The sequence below is a fragment of the Myzus persicae genome, unplaced genomic scaffold (assembly GCF_001856785.1).
Source record: "Myzus persicae strain clone G006 unplaced genomic scaffold, MPER_G0061.0, whole genome shotgun sequence".
Classification (NCBI taxonomy): domain Eukaryota; kingdom Metazoa; phylum Arthropoda; class Insecta; order Hemiptera; family Aphididae; genus Myzus; species Myzus persicae.
Genome location: NW_019103374.1, coordinates 93,949 through 113,813, shown reverse-complemented (window position 1 = coordinate 113,813; position 19,865 = coordinate 93,949). Strand labels below are relative to the sequence as shown.

General features: G+C 34.3%; 1 protein-coding gene across 16 annotated transcripts in view; it reads right to left on the bottom strand.

Annotated features, from left to right (window-relative positions):
* Positions 1-17,058, bottom strand: part of LOC111034385 (CUGBP Elav-like family member 1) — a 178,397-nt gene extending 161,339 nt beyond the window's left edge. For 5 of the 16 annotated variants that reach the window (XM_022315582.1, XM_022315587.1, XM_022315589.1 and 2 more), the window contains exon 1: positions 16,604-16,809. The gene's annotated coding sequence lies outside the window, so the exon portion shown is untranslated. Of the gene's footprint in view, positions 1-16,603; positions 16,810-16,853 lie in introns of those variants that run through there. The other 11 variants (XM_022315574.1, XM_022315578.1, XM_022315576.1 and 8 more) reach the window with 3 other exon arrangements.
* Positions 17,059-19,865: the final 2,807 nt, after the last annotated feature.

Genomic DNA, 19,865 nt, shown 5'->3' with positions numbered 1-19,865 from the left:
CTCACGTGTTCACAAGAAACGGGGGTAGGGGGGGGGGGGGCGCAATGTCCGTCGTCGTTTCTTTCGGTCGGTTTTCTTAAATTATTAAGCCAATTATTGATACGCCGAGAACGCTAGGAATATTCGCGTGAAGTTACGACAATTGCAGTAGGTAGTTCCACTGCAAAGATCTCTTCCACCGTTGACGCACTACTAACTCTAATCGATATTATATATGGAGCAGGAACGCGATTTTTTCCCCCATCGGTCCGTGTTCGGAAAGTCCGCGTTTTCCAAACGACTGGAATTTCAGTCCGCGTGGTAAAAACCACATACCACGTCACATACCGTCGTTGTCGTGGTTCCTCCACCACGACGTTTCCGCTCCGCCCCGCGCCCACACCCGGTCCAACCAGAAAAAGCGGTAAATCCGTGTTTTTTCTTCATCGTCAGACGGGCAAAACGCGGTCGAGTATGCGACACGTTTAGGGTGCAATCAACTTGTCACGCGACAACGGCATTCTTCGGACGTAATTCGGCCTCCGGTTGTGCCCCCTACGACAATTAGGGCGTGCATTCAGGGGGGGAGTCGGCGGTCGACCAACGCGTTTTTGTTTGATCGGCGAAACGAACGCAACCCCCCGACGAACAGTTTAAATCCGCGCGACGGTTCAATGACCATGTCGTCTGCACCAGTGGACGACGAACCTCCAAACGATGTGACCATAAAACCGTTATATATATATGTAGACCCCGATGACGATCGTTGTACAACACTCGCCGATGTGAATAACAGTTACGCTTTTTGATAACAATATGATGTTTCTCGCAAACGCGTTTACATCACTAAAATAAGGGAAGGTGTCTGCACAATATAATATTAATCTTACAGGTATGACATAAATATTATTATACGATTTCGATTCTCTCATCACCGACTGCGATTGCTGCAGCCACGTCGTTTACTCCACTGACGGAGCAGGTGGTTCGGATCAAAATACTCTAATCGTATTGGCTTGGCACAAATTGAGTTTCACCTACCTATTCTCAAAACTTTTAAATCCGCTGACAGACACCATTCGTTAGGTTTAATTGAATAAAAAATTATAAAATCCCGTCATTGCCGTGTCAGTTTGGGTAACGTGTAAAAGTAAAAAAGATTGGCCACAAGAAGTCCGCGATATCTAGCACGCCTCATTTGAAAACTTTTGACATTTAAAAATAGCGTGGATCACGGTTATGTAATTATTTTTTTTTTAAATTCGAGTCACTCGGGAAATCTTTTCATTGTTTAATAATATTCATAAGTACAATAAGTACAAATTATATAGTCGAAAGACTGGTTTCAATTGATTTTTATACACTGTGCAGTTATTTATTTTGTTTTTAAAACGATAAATTTGAATACGACAATAATTTTTCATTACAGGCACTGTTCGAATTTGAAATAAAAATATGTAACGTATAATAGGCTTCATTATGTATTAGTATATGTGTACGTCATATTTTATGAAACGTATAATTTCTCCATTTATCAAAATATAACTATAGGCACCGTACTACCTACTGTTATAACGAAGACGATTGATTTTGTTAATTAAAAACTATCTATATTTACGTGGAAAAACATGTATTCTGTCAGATTAAAAATATACATGTTCTATGTTTTGAACTTTTTTTCATAAAATAAATAATAATGACGGGCTATGCTTAAAAAAAACAAAACTGATAGGTTGATCAAAACAAACTGTGTTCATTATCCGTACGCACATGTTTTTCACCCCTTTCCATTTTACCCCGATTGCAGATGAACCCAGGGGAATATAATTTAGTTCGCATCGTTATTATAGCTCACAATTTAAATCCCAGTTAATTCCATGGAAAATAATAATAATACTATGTTGAAACTCAAGACAATGTGATGATAATATTATAACCTTTGATGATGGTTACAACATTAAAAATATTTTCGTTCTATAATTAATGCTAACTTATATTTCAAGCTGAGTATTGATTAATATTTTTTGAACCGAATTATTAGCTATACTTTATACCATTTCTGAATAGTAAGAAAAAAATATATCATTTTTGGTACATAATTAATTCACAAAAAAAAACTTTCGTAAAATAAAATACATGAAAAGTTTGACATTTGTAAACTGAAATGGTGTATTGGGTATTTTTAAGATGGTCGAATTCCACGTATCAAACCAAATATTGTTATGTAAGACTGCCGGGACGACCAAGTTTGTTCCACATTCCGTACTCGAGCGCATTTTGTTTTATTTATATTTTATATTTTCTTATACAATTTTCAGAGTTATCCGAGTAAGAGTGATAAATCATGTTATGGGTATCCGATTTGAGTTTATTATTATATTTGCCAAAAACAAAAATAGGAAAAGAAATACAAATTTGTACTTTTAAACTTTCGACCTACAGGAGGATATAAATAATTTACAAATGAATAGAGCGAAACAATAAAATTGAAATTCCTTCGGATGGGGGCCATGATTGTCGTGCGATGATAATAACATCGTTATGCCCATTTGGCTGTATTATATATAAAATATTTATATTGCTTTGTTATCGTATAAGTATAACAACAAGTCCGACGCACTCGTGGTCTGTGGGGGGAAAGTCGACCGACGATCTCTGTTTCTGGTCGGACGGATTGAATGGCGTCCACGCACAAACGGCACGCGTGTAAGCACCTTTGGGACTTGAGACCTGCAGAGTGTTGTAAATACGAATAAGAGACGCCGACACGTATTGTCTGAATAGTGTCGGAAAACATTTCAAGAAGCCCATTCGGCCTGTTAAACGGATAACATTTATTATACAAATTTTAAAGGTCAACACAACGCGTGTGTTGCCTTGTTCGAGATGTTGTCGTCCTCTTTTTGCTTCAGTCATTGTTATTTTTGCGTTCCTCGAAATTCGAATGACAGTACGTGTCAGGGTACGTGCGCGCGGGAGTGTGTGGGAATATTAAATTCCATAGGTATACTGCAGCATGTAATGGAAAGAGCAATCGACAAATGGGTCACCGTGTCTAGATAGATTTTGATTAAATCGATAGTTTTAATAATATAATAGGTAAATAAAGGTGCAATCGTCGAATTATAAATAATAGTCGAGCGGGATGCATTTTCGAAGAGATTGTCGTCGAATTAATATACTCGTGTACCGGACAATTTTTGTAGTCGGGAGAGGGCGCGTAGATGACTAAAAACTAGTAAACCCTCCTTTTCAGGACCAATCAAAGCTCATAGAGCATAGAACTCGACCTAGGAGCAGGGGTGGCACCAAGTGAGGCCCTAGGGGCTGCGTCTTCCTCCCAAGCTCGTATTTCTAAAAAATGTTATTCTGTTAAAAACAAAGTTTTCTAAAAAATATGACTTAGCCCCCCCCTCACCCTAACCATGTATCTGGAATTCCCCTGATCGTGAGTCATTCCATAATTATCATGACACGTACTTATGGAGATTATATTAAAAGCGAGTTCACCCAGCGGCTAGCGTGGTCGCGAATTATTATTTATCAAAGTAAAATAGGTTTATAGCTACTCCGCCGCGCTCTCCTCGATCGTCACCGCCCGCTCGTCCCGTCACTCCTCGCCGAACACACTCGACGCACACGCTCAACACATATTATGACCCCCCCCCCTCTCTCTCACTACCGCCAAATGACCTTTATAAATAGATCTGCGACGTGTTGTTTCCCGTTTTCTCGTCGGTAATTTTTTTTCCCGACTTTCTTGTTTTCTTTTTTCCATACATTTTTTTTTCTTTACACGAGTATGCAACACCGAAACAACGTATTTATATTCGTTTTCGCTTCGAGTCCCTTTACTCACTCGCTGTATCAGTCTCTCTCCTACTCTCACTCTCACTATCTTTCCCTCTCTCTGACGTACACTCTCTCTCACTCATTCTGTCACTCGTAGTACCATACATTTTCTCCTCCGCACGTCTCGCCCGCGGTCATTTAATTTTATTGCCTCCGGCGTCTAATTTAAGAAATCTCGCAGGAAATGATACACGACGGGGACACGCCGTGCAACCGTGGACATCCAAACATGGGCAACGGGATAGGGATTCATTATATATAATATTGTTATTAATATTTATTTTTATATGCATATTATGTACCATGTACGTTTCTTTTTCTGTCGGTATAGGAACGGAGGCATCTCGTACAGTCCCTTTAACCACGCACATGATGCCCACCAGAGTAACAAGCGAAATCATGCAGAATAGAATAATGCTCGATCATGTTTGACATGTTCCTTTAATAGTTACGATGCGACGACGACAAGGCAATTCATTTTCTTACAAATTACAGCAAAAAATAATACCTCAAAAAAGTATCTCTCATAATTTTTAATATAAAACATAATGTGTACACGCAGGTGACTACTATCAAAAGTATACACTGCAGCGTAGAGAGTTTAACAGCTAAATATTATTTTGGATGATTAAATTTCAAACGAAAAACAAAACAATGATACATATCTATAATACCTACTGGCGTGTAAATTGGAATGGTTGTGATTCCGGGAATTAAATTTCATTAAAATTGGCTCGTTTCCATGATAAAAACTATATTTGTGGAGCATAAATTCTTTGAATGTTTTATTTTAACAACATTAATAATTTATAACAATATGTGTATTTGTTATTTGATATTAATTTATTTATATTTTATATATACCGTTACTATTTCGTAGTATATCTGATAAAATATTTAAAAAATCAATCATCAGTATAATGTCACCATTATGCACTTCTATAATAGGTATAGGTATTTAAATGATACACTATTAGGAAAGGTATGTTGTATAAAAAAAAAATAATAAATTACACTATGTGGTATAAAGTTGATTTTGGATCTGAACCCATTTCGTAAATAATATCGACTTATCATACAAACTATAAGTGACTAAACCAATGGTTATATATCACTGAATTGATTACTAGCCAACTTTGTAATTCTTGTAATTCCATAAAAAAAAATGACTTCAATCATTATAGAGTATAGACAATATACGTATTCATTATTAACACAAAATTATATTTAGTTTATAATTCTGGGGAATTTAAATCGGCTGTTAGGTATATACTTTATGCATATTAACGATTTTTTTCAAACGTTTATGAGCTTATTAAATTATACAAAACATAATAGCAAATAGGAATAGTAAATATATTCTTATACCTACGTAGATACTGTCATTCAATATTTCCATTGCAAAGATCTATATCGTGTCAATCGTCTGATCCATACGTCAGTAGATATAGTTATTTGGGTAAAAATGCACGAATGTGGTTATTGTTTTGTAATAGTAATTAGTATACATATGCATGATATAATACATTTTAACTTGGTGCTGACTGTATATTATTCAACAATTGATAAACTTTAAACGCTTATTCTGATGTTTCGCAAAATGTACAATGGAATATATAATATGAAATAGTGATGGTTAACTGCATCCGCCGGTAAAAGAAGTTGAGAGTCAAAAACTTTTACTCAACTCCATTATAAACAGTGTCGGAATCATCGAGCGAGTTATAAATTATAGCGGTACTGTCAAATTGTGGAAAAGGTAAACAATTTTACGGCTCGAATCGAGCGCCAACGGGCGCTTTGAAGTTTTGACTTTCAATTTTTACGCCACTCGGTCTGTGCATTTTTAACTACGGCGACGTGGCTGCAGCTACTTGTCTGCAGTGACTCGACGGACTGCGACTTATAGAAATTCAAAATGATAACGATAAATGATAACAAAACACGACAACCACGTGAAGATGTGTATTCAGAATCATTTTAATATTATAACGTATAATACTCAGACGTTCAACTATGGATGATTGAAAATAAACCGTTAAGCGCCATCGCCTGACATTATATAAATATTATATAGCCGGGGTGACCAAACTACGACTCACATCTTAACATTTTTCCTAATAACTAGAGATCGGAACAATTATGTGCCCTAAAAAGATACTAAAACATATGTTGTAAAATATGCATGGTTAAAATGACAAAAATGCTCTTATGTACACAAAAATTCAAAATATGCAATACATGCATTCAAAATTTGAACCAAAATAAAAATTTATTTTTTAATTTTAGCTATTAGTTGTATTTACTATTTATTATATTTAGATCAGTGGGTTTAATCAAAGATACATCACAAACCGTGCCGTAGTAACTAAACTAAATCTCTTCTTTTCTCTGAATAACATAGTTATTATAACTTATAAATACAGTGTTGAAAATATAAAACTTTGCATCAAAAAAATATAAATACGTTTATCAAAAAGATTTCCGTTATTATTTTAAATCCTAAGAATACCACGGAAAGAGTAAAAGGTTATTTTTTATTAAAAGTGTATGAAACATACAAACATAATATGATATGCTCTCCTAAGGAAATATGTTCCTTTATAATAACCCTTCATGGATAATACGTATGAATATGCCAAATGAAATTTCGTCAACGAAATCAGCTTGATTTAAAACGCCCACATTTTGAACCCTCATATTTGTGCTTACTCAGTGTGAATATGAAAATGAATACAAACCCGGTCTCCACAGTAATAATTAATAGGAATTAGTACTCCTTTTCATTCTCTTCATATTATCTTAAATTTTTCTTCACAATATTGTGCGGATTGCGACTCCCACATCGTTGGCCACCCACATTATATTGTGTACAAATCGGCGGTTAATCCGCGGCAGCTTGATATTAAAATAATATTTTGATGTACAAGTCGCTGAGTGGACAAACGCAGCCGTATATCGACGTGACTTTAAAAAAAAACAAAAACGCTCTATACTCGGAGAGAGAGGGGGGTAGTCTTTTGACTTTCACAGGCCCATAAAATAACCGGGACGACGTAGGTACCTGTGCTGCTTTCCGACAGGCTACGGAAACGTCTTTGGGGCCCCGAGGACTCTTTTGTTTTTCGTTCGCCCAAGAGGGTTGTGTGTCGTTTGTATAATATTCGCGGGTGAATACCCATCGACGGCGTAAAGGACTTACGCGTTGATTATTATTATTTATGCGAACGAGCCCTACGACGACGACGACGACGACGACGTGTGCGCTTTTGTTACTCGCGGTCTGGCCGCGTCTCGAGAGTCGCGCGGGCGGAACAAAAGAGGGATTTTGCGTACAGGCCCTTCAGGAATATAATACGCACTCGCGCACGGTGAATTACCCACTAGATTATTCACCATTTTTGCGGCCCAGTGTTCTCCACCCTTAAAAAAAGGACCCTTGTTTTTCCGATCGATTTGCCAAGGGGAAACTATATATATATATATATATAGGTACAATACGATGTTTTTTTGATTAATTTTTCCACCCATCCACCCGCGCTCGACAGTATTAATGTACAATAATAACCACAAAAACAATATCATTGTTAATTATTATATTTGCCATAGGAGGTAATAATACACATGCTACATAATGCTATAAAAAAAATACTGTGAACAATGTATTGTTACCGAGAAGAAACATGGCATAAGTCTGTGATGAGCATCGGATAAAACAACACTATAATAATATAATGATGGGTAAATGGAACATCTTACGTCTGACAGCGTGCGCACATCAGAGAGTGGCGAACAACGACAGATGTAAAACAGGTAATATAATAATAATAAACACATTATTATTACACTCAAATAACGGCTACAAGTGTGATGATAATAAAATAAATAAAAAATACATTGAATGGTGTCGTTTGTTTGGATGTTTCATTTTTTATTGCGCCATAGCTCCTGGAGGTTGTTTATTGCACTCCGCTGTTGAGATTATAGGGCGATAATCCAGATCCGACCCTCCCCGACTTTCCTGATGTAAAATTTACAATAAACCTTTTATTTGTTTTCCAATTAAAAAAAATAATATGGATATGCATAAATTAATACATTACTTTACACTACTGTTGTCGGGTTAATAATTTATTTAAATAAAAATGTCAACACACACAATCGAAACGATTATTAAATAGGTACTCAACTCCGTTATTTATGAAACGTTCATATTAATATTTATTTACTCGTTTTATTTCATTATTATTTGTGATTAATAAGACCTGAGGATTTATGGTTTCATAATGACTACCTACAGTAATAATACATGTTATCACCAACACGAGTATTCAAGGTTTATATTATTATTATGTACAACTCGTTAAAAATAATATTAAGATCTGAAAAAATTAATTCGTGCGTACTGCAATGATTGTCAATATTTTTGAGATATTATTTTTACAATTATAAATCATTCAATATTTATTGATTTATATTACAAAGAAATACGATTGCTATGGAATTTCTCTAATAGAGATGTTAAACCAACAATTTCACGAATGAATAAGTACTCTTTTTCGTTTTTGTAAGAGAATATTATCATGGCGTACAATAGAAAATAGATACAGACATGGAAAAATGAAAAAAAAAATTAATCCAACGACAATGCTATCGCTTATTTCTGAACACAGAACTATTACAAAAATTTACATTCATACCGTTTTTTTCAAGGATTCATTACAACAATGATTTTAATAAGTTAAATTTCGATGTTGAGTAAAATTGCTTTTATATTAATTTATTAAACGTACCAGATACCTATCTGTTTTTAATTTAATTATTTATTAAAGTAGGTAACACAATAAAAAAATTACAACAAGCACTTGAGTACTATAATACTAGTGACGCAAACAATGAGTATAGCAATACCGAGTTTAAAGAAAAAAGTTGTATAATAAAGCTTTTATTATTTAAGACTTCGCATATATTAATATACATATCTCGTGTTGTTATCAAATATAAATATTTAAACAGTTATTTAGTCTGTTTGAAAAATACATTTGTCTAAGTGGATATGTGTGTCCAGGCCACATAATATAGATGTATTATTCATTCGAAGCACAAAGAAAATAAACTTTCCGATGGTTGAATTGTTAATAATAGGGCAAGTATTAAATATTAATAATTTCGTGACAGCTGGTTAAAATTTGAAAAGTGACCGGTCGCAAAGGAAAATATAAGAAAAGAAAATATTTTCTTTTCTTTTTAAAATAAAAAAGAACGTCATGAACAAACCAAAGACATAATCACAGGGCTTACTAGGTAATTATTTTATTTTTTTTATCAAAACTCGAGGTAAAAGTATAAAACTAAAACCAAAAATAAAGTGTTATGTTAAAACTAAATATTATAATAACGTCATTGTAGTAATAGGTACCTACCTATGTAATAATTAAAATGTCAATACATAATATGTAAGAAACAAAGCATGACAAAACGTTCGCATAAATAAACACTAATATGAAAACAATAAAAAAATAGAGTACCTATAAACTATAAAGTGTATTTTCTCTCAGTGAATTATTTTTCTCGCACGTTCGCATAATAATAATAATAAAAATAAAGCAATGAGCGTAATTCGCATGGTACGCAGAAAACAAATTCAAAGTACGGCGACGGCTCATGTATACTGCAATATAGATAAACCGATTGATTATACGTTTTTAAAAAAAAAACCTCAACTCTGCAGTACACATCGTACCTACCTATATATTATTATGTTTTGATTAATTATTTCTATTGATGGCATTTCCGACGTAATTCCGTCATTGTGAACAACTGTCGGGTATAATACCTATACCCATACACAAAACGCAGCAAGTATAGAAATCAAAATGTGTACCGAAAAAATTAAACACTATAATACCTACTACTAGAGTCGAGGAGTGGACTAGAAAACAAAACTTATTTTAAAATACGATATATAATTATTCAGATTATTCCTTTATAATATTGCACAAATCACATCATTGTATAATATTATGCACATAATATTGTACCTACGACGACGAAACGGTGCTACGGTGGGCATTGTTGTTGTTGTATGTTATACCTCTTAGGGACGACCTTTGGTGCAGCGATAAACGCTGAGAGCATATTATTATCATCATCATTTTACTGTTATTATTAGGTAGGCATAGAGCGGTGAGTGGGTCGACTTGCCGTCGTGCGCGTGATAATCCTCTCGGCCGTACGCCGTCCACGGCCGCGTGGCGTTTTAGCGCGCTAATTTCTTTGCGTTTTTCATTTGCCCGTTTCCGGGTGCACGTGCGAGCTCACAGCTCTCGAACATTTCCTCCCAACCCGACCCCCCCCCCCCAAACACACACACATGCACACACTCACGAGCGCATTCAACGAGCGGGTCATCGTTTTCAACACTCATATTACATTTATATAATAATATATGCCCCGTCTAGCACAGGAAATGGAATACAACAATATCGACAGTATAGCGAGCAAGCAAATCTATAAACTGTTAAGTGTTTTTTTTATTTTTTCTAAAAAAGCTGGACAGGATACACATAGATAAATAATCACATTCCAAGTTGTATGCGTGGTTCTGAGCTACACTCTGTTTCCTGCATCATCGAAAAATATATATTGTATACCGTATTAATATATTTTAATGAAATTACTTTTAATGGTTTTGATAATATTCAAAATACTCTATAAATAATGAGTTAAAAAAATTATTAGACGTCTAATATAATAATCACGTAGGAATTATAACATAATTAATCAAAAATCGGTGAAAATTCAAGTTCAACAATTATTATTTTGTCGATACATACATTTTGTCTCAAACAGTTACTATTTTATTATTCTGCTTATCAATTTTATTTTTATACGCACATTAGAGATAATACTTGAATGGCTAAAAAATAAATATGGCAAATTGAGACCAACGCGATAACTCATAAAATATATATGACTACCAAAATATTATAATTACAAGTAGACGGAATTCTTTTCAAAGCGTTATCTAAAATCCATAAGAATTTATGTGGACTTAATCAGACATTCAAAATGAACAGTTTTTTTTAAATTGAAAACGAATAAACCACTATTTTAATATCCAAGTAGGTAAACTACCTTACATAATATTATTCTCATGTACAGGTATAAAATATTAAAATTACATCTGCTCATGAACACCAAACAAAATACACGTATAGTTACACGTTCCAATGCATTTTGCATTTAAAATATTATATGATATTATATTTTTATAGAAAAGTTTTAAAATTCTTGATTGTGAAAAAGTTTCTGAGCCTTTGAGAATTTTTTTCCTTTTGAAATTCAAGAATTATTAACTTATACATACCACGTCAGCGTATTATCAATTTATGGAAAATCAGTACGTCTTTGTGGTGTAAATTTCACAATACTTTGTACAATTAAAACTTTTTTTGTTTTGTTTTATTGTTACGCAGAATCACCATAAATCTTAAATAGTGAACCGCATGTAGGATTATCAACGGCACTAGAATGGTAATTAGGAAATACGACAAATAATAGTTACATATTAATATTTATGATAATTATTATGATACCATGTGTATGTGTTGTTTAACAAACATAAGGTGCATCCCATGCGAAAACTTCGAACACAAACAACATAACGATATACCCAAACGTCGATACAGGGGCGGAACGGGCCGACGACGGATGTTATACTATATAATAATTTGCTTTCTATAATAATAATAATTGTACGACTATATCAACTTCATCGGTTTTGAGAGCAAACACATGTGCATATTTTAACAGAAAAAAAAATGAGCTGTTATATTAACGATGCGGACAGAAACACTCAGTAGTAGGCGATAACCACACGGTTTGCTGCTTATCTCCTGTATAATATATTACAACTAGCATCGAAATGACTAATAAACCGTGTACACTATCATTCTGCTCCGTTATCAGTACATGTGGCTATGTGTGGGGGTGTGTGCCTGCGTGCGTGTGTGATGGTTTGTTTGTGTGTGTGTGTGCGCGCGCAACGTGTCAAAACTGGCTTATCGTACACGCCCGAATAATATCCCTCGATGGTTATAATATCGAAATTGAATGTACACGTACGCGTCGGAATATAATATACACCGCAAGTCAAACGACTCGACGGGTGGGTTACGACGAGGGGGTGGGGTGGTGTCGATCGGCGGCGGAGGTGGGTTGACTTTGTTCGGAGAACTTTTGTTTTGCGCATGATTGACGTGCCAAATGAAAGTGCCTGGAAGACTATAGATACGGAATACTGAACCGCTGCTACGGTATACAGTGGTAGCGGCGGTATTAGTGGTGTCGGCGGCAGTCGAAGCAGCGATAGCGGTGGTAGCAGCGTAGCGGTAAAGAGGGATTAGGAGTCAATGTAATTTGACGACGACAACGGCGACGGCGAGCACCCCGCCCAGTTATCCGCACTAATGATTGATGACGAGCAAACATCACCGTGTACGTATATACCTCGCACGCGCACCCCACCTCCGCCTCACCACGTCAGCGTTCGACAAAAACGTATACGCAGACAACTCGTCGATGGGCCGCAAGCAAATTTTCGTAAAAGTCGGGTCGTCGAACCCGCCCCTAAGCCATCCGTTCCACCTCGACCCTTCGCCCGTCACGAAGAATATGGTGAAAGCCAAAAAAAACCCTCGTACAAACTCCACCACCACTACTCTTCATTTGCCTACCGCGTTTCATATACCGCGATAGTGAAGTACTCATACCACATATGGATATTCAAAGGCCGAGGCCGGACTAGTCAGGACGGATAAGATATCATATTATATTATTATACTTAAAATCCCATTATGTGTACAATTGAGGCACTGAAAAATACCACAAGTGCTCTCCGTCGATTCAACGAACACCCTTGGCATATGGCAAGTAAAATAATAACAATATTAAAATGTAGAGGTATTCTATCAACATTTCAATAGTTCCAATATGACTATTTGAAAATATAAGATTGTCCGACGGTTTAAAAAATCACCCCTATACCACCTTGTCCGCGCATTAACGTAAAAGCATCGTCCTACTTATTTGCTGGGCAACATGGAAAAGTCCTTCGAATACGTGGCCTGTATAACATACGCTCGTGCAGACTGAATAATTTCCCGCTTCGATCGAATGGTTGTTATTGTAAAAAACAGAACGCCGATTGTTTTTCTCGGTGAAATAGTTAACATTTCGCGGTCGTAGAATAAAAAATATCAACGCGGCACATGAACATAATAATATGATATAATAATAATATGTAACCGCTATATTACGACGGCTGCCGCAATAATGTCACGTCGCCGATTTATTATTATTCGCGAAATCGAAATTTTGTTCGCGTATATTACAAATATATTATACGTACCTAAATAATATATATATTTTTTTATATTTATATAAATATACGAGTATCGTATCGAGTGAGTTGTGTGTTGCGTTTCAATAATAACGAATTTTATATTATTATTATTTGACGCGTTCGAAATATACTGTTATTGTACAATAATATTATTGTGTATACATATATATAAATATATGTTTATTTATTATTATAAAATTACAGTTCAGTTGTACACGATATTATTATGTATATATTATACTCGTGTACAATATACATGTAGCTATACAGCTTTCGCAAACAGTAATAAAGCGGACGGCCGTTTTTATCCTCCGCCGAAATCGCTTTATTGCAGCTATTATTTTTTGCTTGCGTAAACTTTAAATGTTTACGGTCCCAAAGAATAATATCGGAATATATATAAGGTTAAGAAATGAACGCGTAAATTATTGTCTTCGGTGATAAAGTAAGCGATATACTATATACACCCACTTCATCTCTATGACGACAACAATAATAATAATATGTCCACCGTCGCGGGTATCCATAATATCATTTAGGTACCTATAGACATTTCGAATAACCTCATAATAACAATGGGGAAAACGGTAGGTATCACAGCAATAATAACAATAATTTGTAACGAGCAACAAAACGTACACCGGAATTTTCACCGGAATTTTTTTTTCAAACACCTGTCTGAATCGGTTAACCCACGGGTGAACTCTGTTGAGTTGTTATTAAAATATTGTTGGCGGGCAAACATTAGTCTTACGATGGGTACGCGGTGTGCCGTAATAGTGTATTTGACGTTCAAGTGTCGTCGTTGTTACAAGGAATATTGTATTATACTGTCAGCGTTTCGACGGTTTATTTGATTTGGTTCTCTTTATCTTGGGTGTGCCAGCGGCCCGCTGAACCCAGTGATTAATACTGAGCAAACAAAAATGAACAGTACGCGGTCGGGGGAAAATATTATAGTCGGGTGAGAAGGAAAAAGACGAAATTTCCTATGGGACAACGTAATATATACCTAATCACAGATACGGCACTTTGTTCGTCACACAAAGACAATAGTAATCGATTGTGTGTACGACTGTGTGTACGATTGTATGTATGATTGTGTGCACGAGGTGTGTGCGTGAATGTGCATAGTATGTGTGGGTCTCGTGCGTGTGTGCGTTTTTGTGTGTAAATACAGTCACGTTAATCATGATATAATGCTCTCACGGATTTTAAGATTTTATAATTTTCATAAGTGATATTTATAAAACGATTAAATGCACGTTTATTGTACATAACTATTATACTAGTGGTGACACGTATACCGGAAACGTTCTGAATAACATTTTTGAAAGAAAATGGTCACTAAATACAACTTTGTACTTAAAAGGTTTATGACGGTTTGTATCTTGGACGTGTTTGTCTATATGACGTATACGCTGTCTCTTTAAAATTTAAATAATTGTATCTATTGTGTATTCGAGGTCAAAAATGTGCACTTACGATGAACCATTAAAATAGGTTCTACTCTCAAGTACAGTCAAACAAGTATTTTAGTATAATACAAGTTTGGAGCTTTACCTCGAAACAATTATCCAAAGAGGGGTTGGAAGACCTCCTTGAAAAAAAGCAGAAGTAAAATTACATTTTTATACTGACTCAACAAAAACCGTTTTAAGTAGGGTACTTTTTAAGTTTAAAATTAATACTTTAAAATTAAAACGGATACAAAGAATTTTATAGACAAATGAACGCATGTAAAAATGATTTAGAATATTTTTATGCTGTCATCAAAATTAAATCTTTTAATTTTAAAATCCTTATTTTTTTTTCAACGAAACACCATGTGACAAAATAAAACTATGACATAATAATATGGAAACAGTATTTTAAAATTGAAAAATGTTCATCAAATACAATCACTTTTTTTTAATAAATAGCTTATTTATTAAAAAGTTAAGTAAAAGATATTGTAAAATGAAAATGTAATATTATGGTTGAACAATAATATAATGTTGAATTTATAAAATAAAATACTGTTACGAGGACACATTATATACGCTTCGTTTGAAGAGGCAATCGTTTCTTTTTTGACATTTTCAATAAAGTAATAATAAAAAGAGAAGATGATTATTGGAACAAATAGCAATCCAATTGTTTCTGGCAAATATTAAATTCGCTTGTGGAACAAACAGTGGTGGAAGCCTCAACAAGTGTTATAGAAACCGTACGATGACAATGACGAAGGCACATAACACTAGGGATTTGTAGGGTTTTGCTGGCATAACAAAGTCGACAAAAAACAAAAAAATAAACTGTCCGGAGAAAGAATATAATATTAAACTGAACACAAATTGGCATTTTTTTTCTTTTTACTGTTGAAGCAAAATTAATCAGTATTTGAAAGTTAGGGATGGGTAAACGCAATGGTTTCCGGAGAGGTGGGCAGGACGAGTGATGAATACTAAATGAAGACTACACCATCGACGAGGGATCGTGTTTTTATTAATTTAAACGGATATTTATTCTTTCGATTCCCAATAGCTGAAACTTAAAATGCCATGACAATGGACAGTTTTTATTTATTTTTACTATGTGATTTTAATTAAAATGTAATGATCCAGAAGATAAAAAAAAAATTGAATATTTAAACCAATTGGGAAAATGTTGAGTTTGGCACGTAGAAGTCCTCAAGGCACAGTTAACATGTTTCCTGACCTTTGACCTCTTTCACCCTCTGCTTTACGTTCACTATTACTACTGCTAACCCCATAATTTACCTTTTTTTTCATATTACAGAGAACACTATCGCATGCACCCTCAACCTTGTTATCTCTGGTATATGAATTCCTTAGCTTTACACCGAGATAAACTGTAGGGGTGAAAAAGGCTCAGAAAAGGTAGGGAAATATACAAATTCTTGTTGTACCCCATGGGATTACATTGCTAAAAAATAATATTCTCGAACACCGCCGGATAATAAAATGGGTTTAATTTTCCACTTGAGATTCTCGGAAAATCGCACTAATAATGTAATATTATGTTATATAACTGAACGTAAATTGTATTTTTACATAATATTATTTTCCGGCGTTTTTCTCGAATTTTGAATACATATTATATTTTTGGACAAAACGCTACATAAGAGGCATTATTAGTCTACAAAGTGAGCTTCGGGGTGCTTGTACCAAGCATTAGCATTTAGCCAACATTGAAAAATGTATATAATATTCAAATGAGTAATTCGATATTACAATTACTTTGCAACCTGTTGTTGTCTTCGTGGTTTTCTATAATATTTTCTTTGAAGGGGGCACGCACCCCGCAGCCCACAGGATATCATAATATTTTAATGTACATAAAAAGTAAATGTGATGCACAAACCAATGGATAAAATAAAAATCCCAACTTGTCAGCGACACAATTAGATGACAGTAAATAAAATAAATAAAAAAAAAAACAGTGACGGAAGGACGGACAGACACAGAGACACCACAAGTAAAAAAAAAAATAATAATAATAAATTAAGAAACCGATTTAAGAGTATAAAAATAATATACAAGGGTTACACAAAATAAGAAAAAAAACTTTGTAATAAGAAAAAAAAAGAAAAACCAAAAAAATTTATTCTAACTCATTTTTTTTTTTTTGCAACGTGTATCCCGCGAGTATTAAAAAATAGTAAATAATAATATATATATTGTATTGGAATTATTTTTTTTAGACGCGATACGCACACGAAGAACACGACGAAATTATTTTTAAACGAAATCGTGCACTGACGGGGGCGGCGAAAACGACGGCAAACTGTCGGCGCGACCCGGCGTTCGACTGGCCCGGCCCCCCACGAGTACGAGCGGTCGGCGACTTGTTGTAGACGCGCTACCCTCGTGCGTTCGGGCGTCGTCGTGCGGCTCGGCCACGGTCGCCGTCGCGGCGTTATCAGTCCCGACGTCGTCGGCGGCGGCTTGGCGGTTTATTTTATTACATTATTTGGTTTTATTATTTATTATTTCATTTTTATTTATTCGTTTAGGTCACCGAACCGACCGCCGGTACCCGTGCCTCCGCCACCGGTCCGCAGATAATAAAAACGATAATAACAACAATAATAAAAGCGTTATAATATTATTATTGTGTATACGTGCGGCAGTGTATATGATAATAATATTAAAATATAATAACCGATAACGTCGGATACTGCGCCAACTTAAAAAACGTCTGTAGGGACGACCAGAACGGACACACCGCTGCCGCCGAAGGTAGAGGGATACACGCGACGGCGATAATGAGAGATAGAACCCTTTTGGGCTTCATTTCGTTTTTTATCAAAAGCAGAGAGCGGTGGAGACAAAAAACACACACCGTCGTATAGAAAGCGAAACCGTATGAGAAGTCCAAAGATAGTGTATTATAATATTATTATAATCGCCGACAACGGAAAACGCCGTTAAATGAGAGACCATGAAATAGATGATGAGCCGAGATAGTCCGTTTATTATTATTTTTATTTATTATATTATAATAACAACTGAATTATTCACACTTACTGCGAGGAAAGTTAGTATAATGGTGAACCATTGTGTTAAAATTTGTCAATTGAAAAATATATGTTTAAAAGTACATTATTCGAATTTTATCAATTTTCAAATCACGATTCTAGGATCTTCATAATTATAATTATTTAGTACTAAGACCACGAAACCATCGATGAGTTCTTAGAATACTTTTTTATTCAAGTTTATGAATATTTCGACCACGCGATGATGGTGGTTCGTTTTCATATAATAAGTGTATTATAAGTATAGGTCGGATTTGTATGATTTTACATATTTGTTTCTAGTCCATACAGTTAAATGGGAGTGAGAAATCCTTACGAATCATGAAACATAGAATTCACAGGAAAAAATTTATTTTGCATAAAAAAGCATATTTTAGGGGTTGGAGAATATTTAACACGTCAGAGAATATTTGAGAATATTTTTGTAATATCCGGCATATAATGAACATATTTTACATATATCAGCACTTGAATAAATACAATGTTCACTAAATGATTTATTTCTGGGTTTTAATAAAAATTAATCTCCAGGTATTCCTTATCGATTGCAATACCGCATCGGTTATTTTGCTGTTACGACCATCCATCGAACAATATATAGTTATTAATTGTTATTGTAAAATTAATTTAATTAAATATATTTAAAACCAAATTAATAAAAAATTAATTTAAAATGAATTTTTTTTCAATATTAAAAGAATATTTTGCACATTTAAAGACATAAAATCCATCATTTATCTGGTATTTTAAAGGGATATTAAGAGAATATTTTATGTGACATAAAAACATCATATTTTAAGGATTTTAAGAGAATATAAATCCTACCTCTAATTATAAGTGTTGTATTGCCGGGCGCCGCATAACTCGACTATATAATGTTATCCGCAAACTTCAATAAAATTACAAATCATTTTGTTAAATTCACATGTCGGTATGCGACGATACTAAACAGTAATCAATGCTGGATCGATATATACAAGGTGACACAATTCGACACAATTTTTACGGACTCTGCAAGTCATGACTGGTGCACCAACTTCATTTTAAGAGGAAAATAAAACCAAGTTACACCTATCAATGCAGCAACAGATTTCAAATCTTATTTTATAGAGTCGATTTTGATGATAATTATAATATATAATTCACTTAATGCAATCCATATAAACATCGCATACAATATAATATTAAACGACATTAAACATGAAATGCACCCAAAACTATTAATGTTAATGAAAAAAAAAAAAAAACTACCAAATGGCCAAACTTCTACTCCGCCCTTCGGCCCTCAAATTTTGCACGTCCCATCGACATTTGCTCGGTAGTTTGCCGATTCAAATGGAGACTCGCCAATATTATGATATGCGTGCACGAGACTCGAGGTAAATCTAATTCAAACTTTGGAAATAAAAACTTTATTATGATGCGTCGTGTTCAATCAGCAATAGTAGCATTGATCTTTACATCTTAGTAGTATATTACGGTAGCGCATATTGAGCCACAGGTCTTCAAAATTATTACAAATTGGTTCACAGCCTATATCCGCCATATATTTTGCCGTTGGAAAATAGTATATTATTTCATACTTATCTGTCCTACCCATATAATTGCATATTTTGTCCCGCAATAATAATAATAATAATTATAATATTAAGCCATGTGTAATGCGCATATTCTTATAATATATCGAGTTCACCACCACCCCTCTATGAATTGGTCTAGGGACGCTACTGAGATAGGTTGAACTAAATAAAAATAAATTATATCCGCACGTTGTTATATGTTGGACTCAAATCAGATTTCCGGAGTCCTACGTCGAAGATTATTCAAAACTAATTTTACTATGACAAATGGCATGTTTATTTTTTAATATGAATAAATACTAAAAATATATTATATACATATAACTTAACGGAAAATTAATTATGTAAGTACGTTTCTGTTACTTATATAATATCATCAAACAAATAACACATTATTGATGTAGAGTAACACTTTTTAAATCCGTACAATAATAAGTTTGTCAGAATGCTGATATTTATAATACAAACTTAAAAGAAGAATAAGTAGAATCATGTTTACACCTTA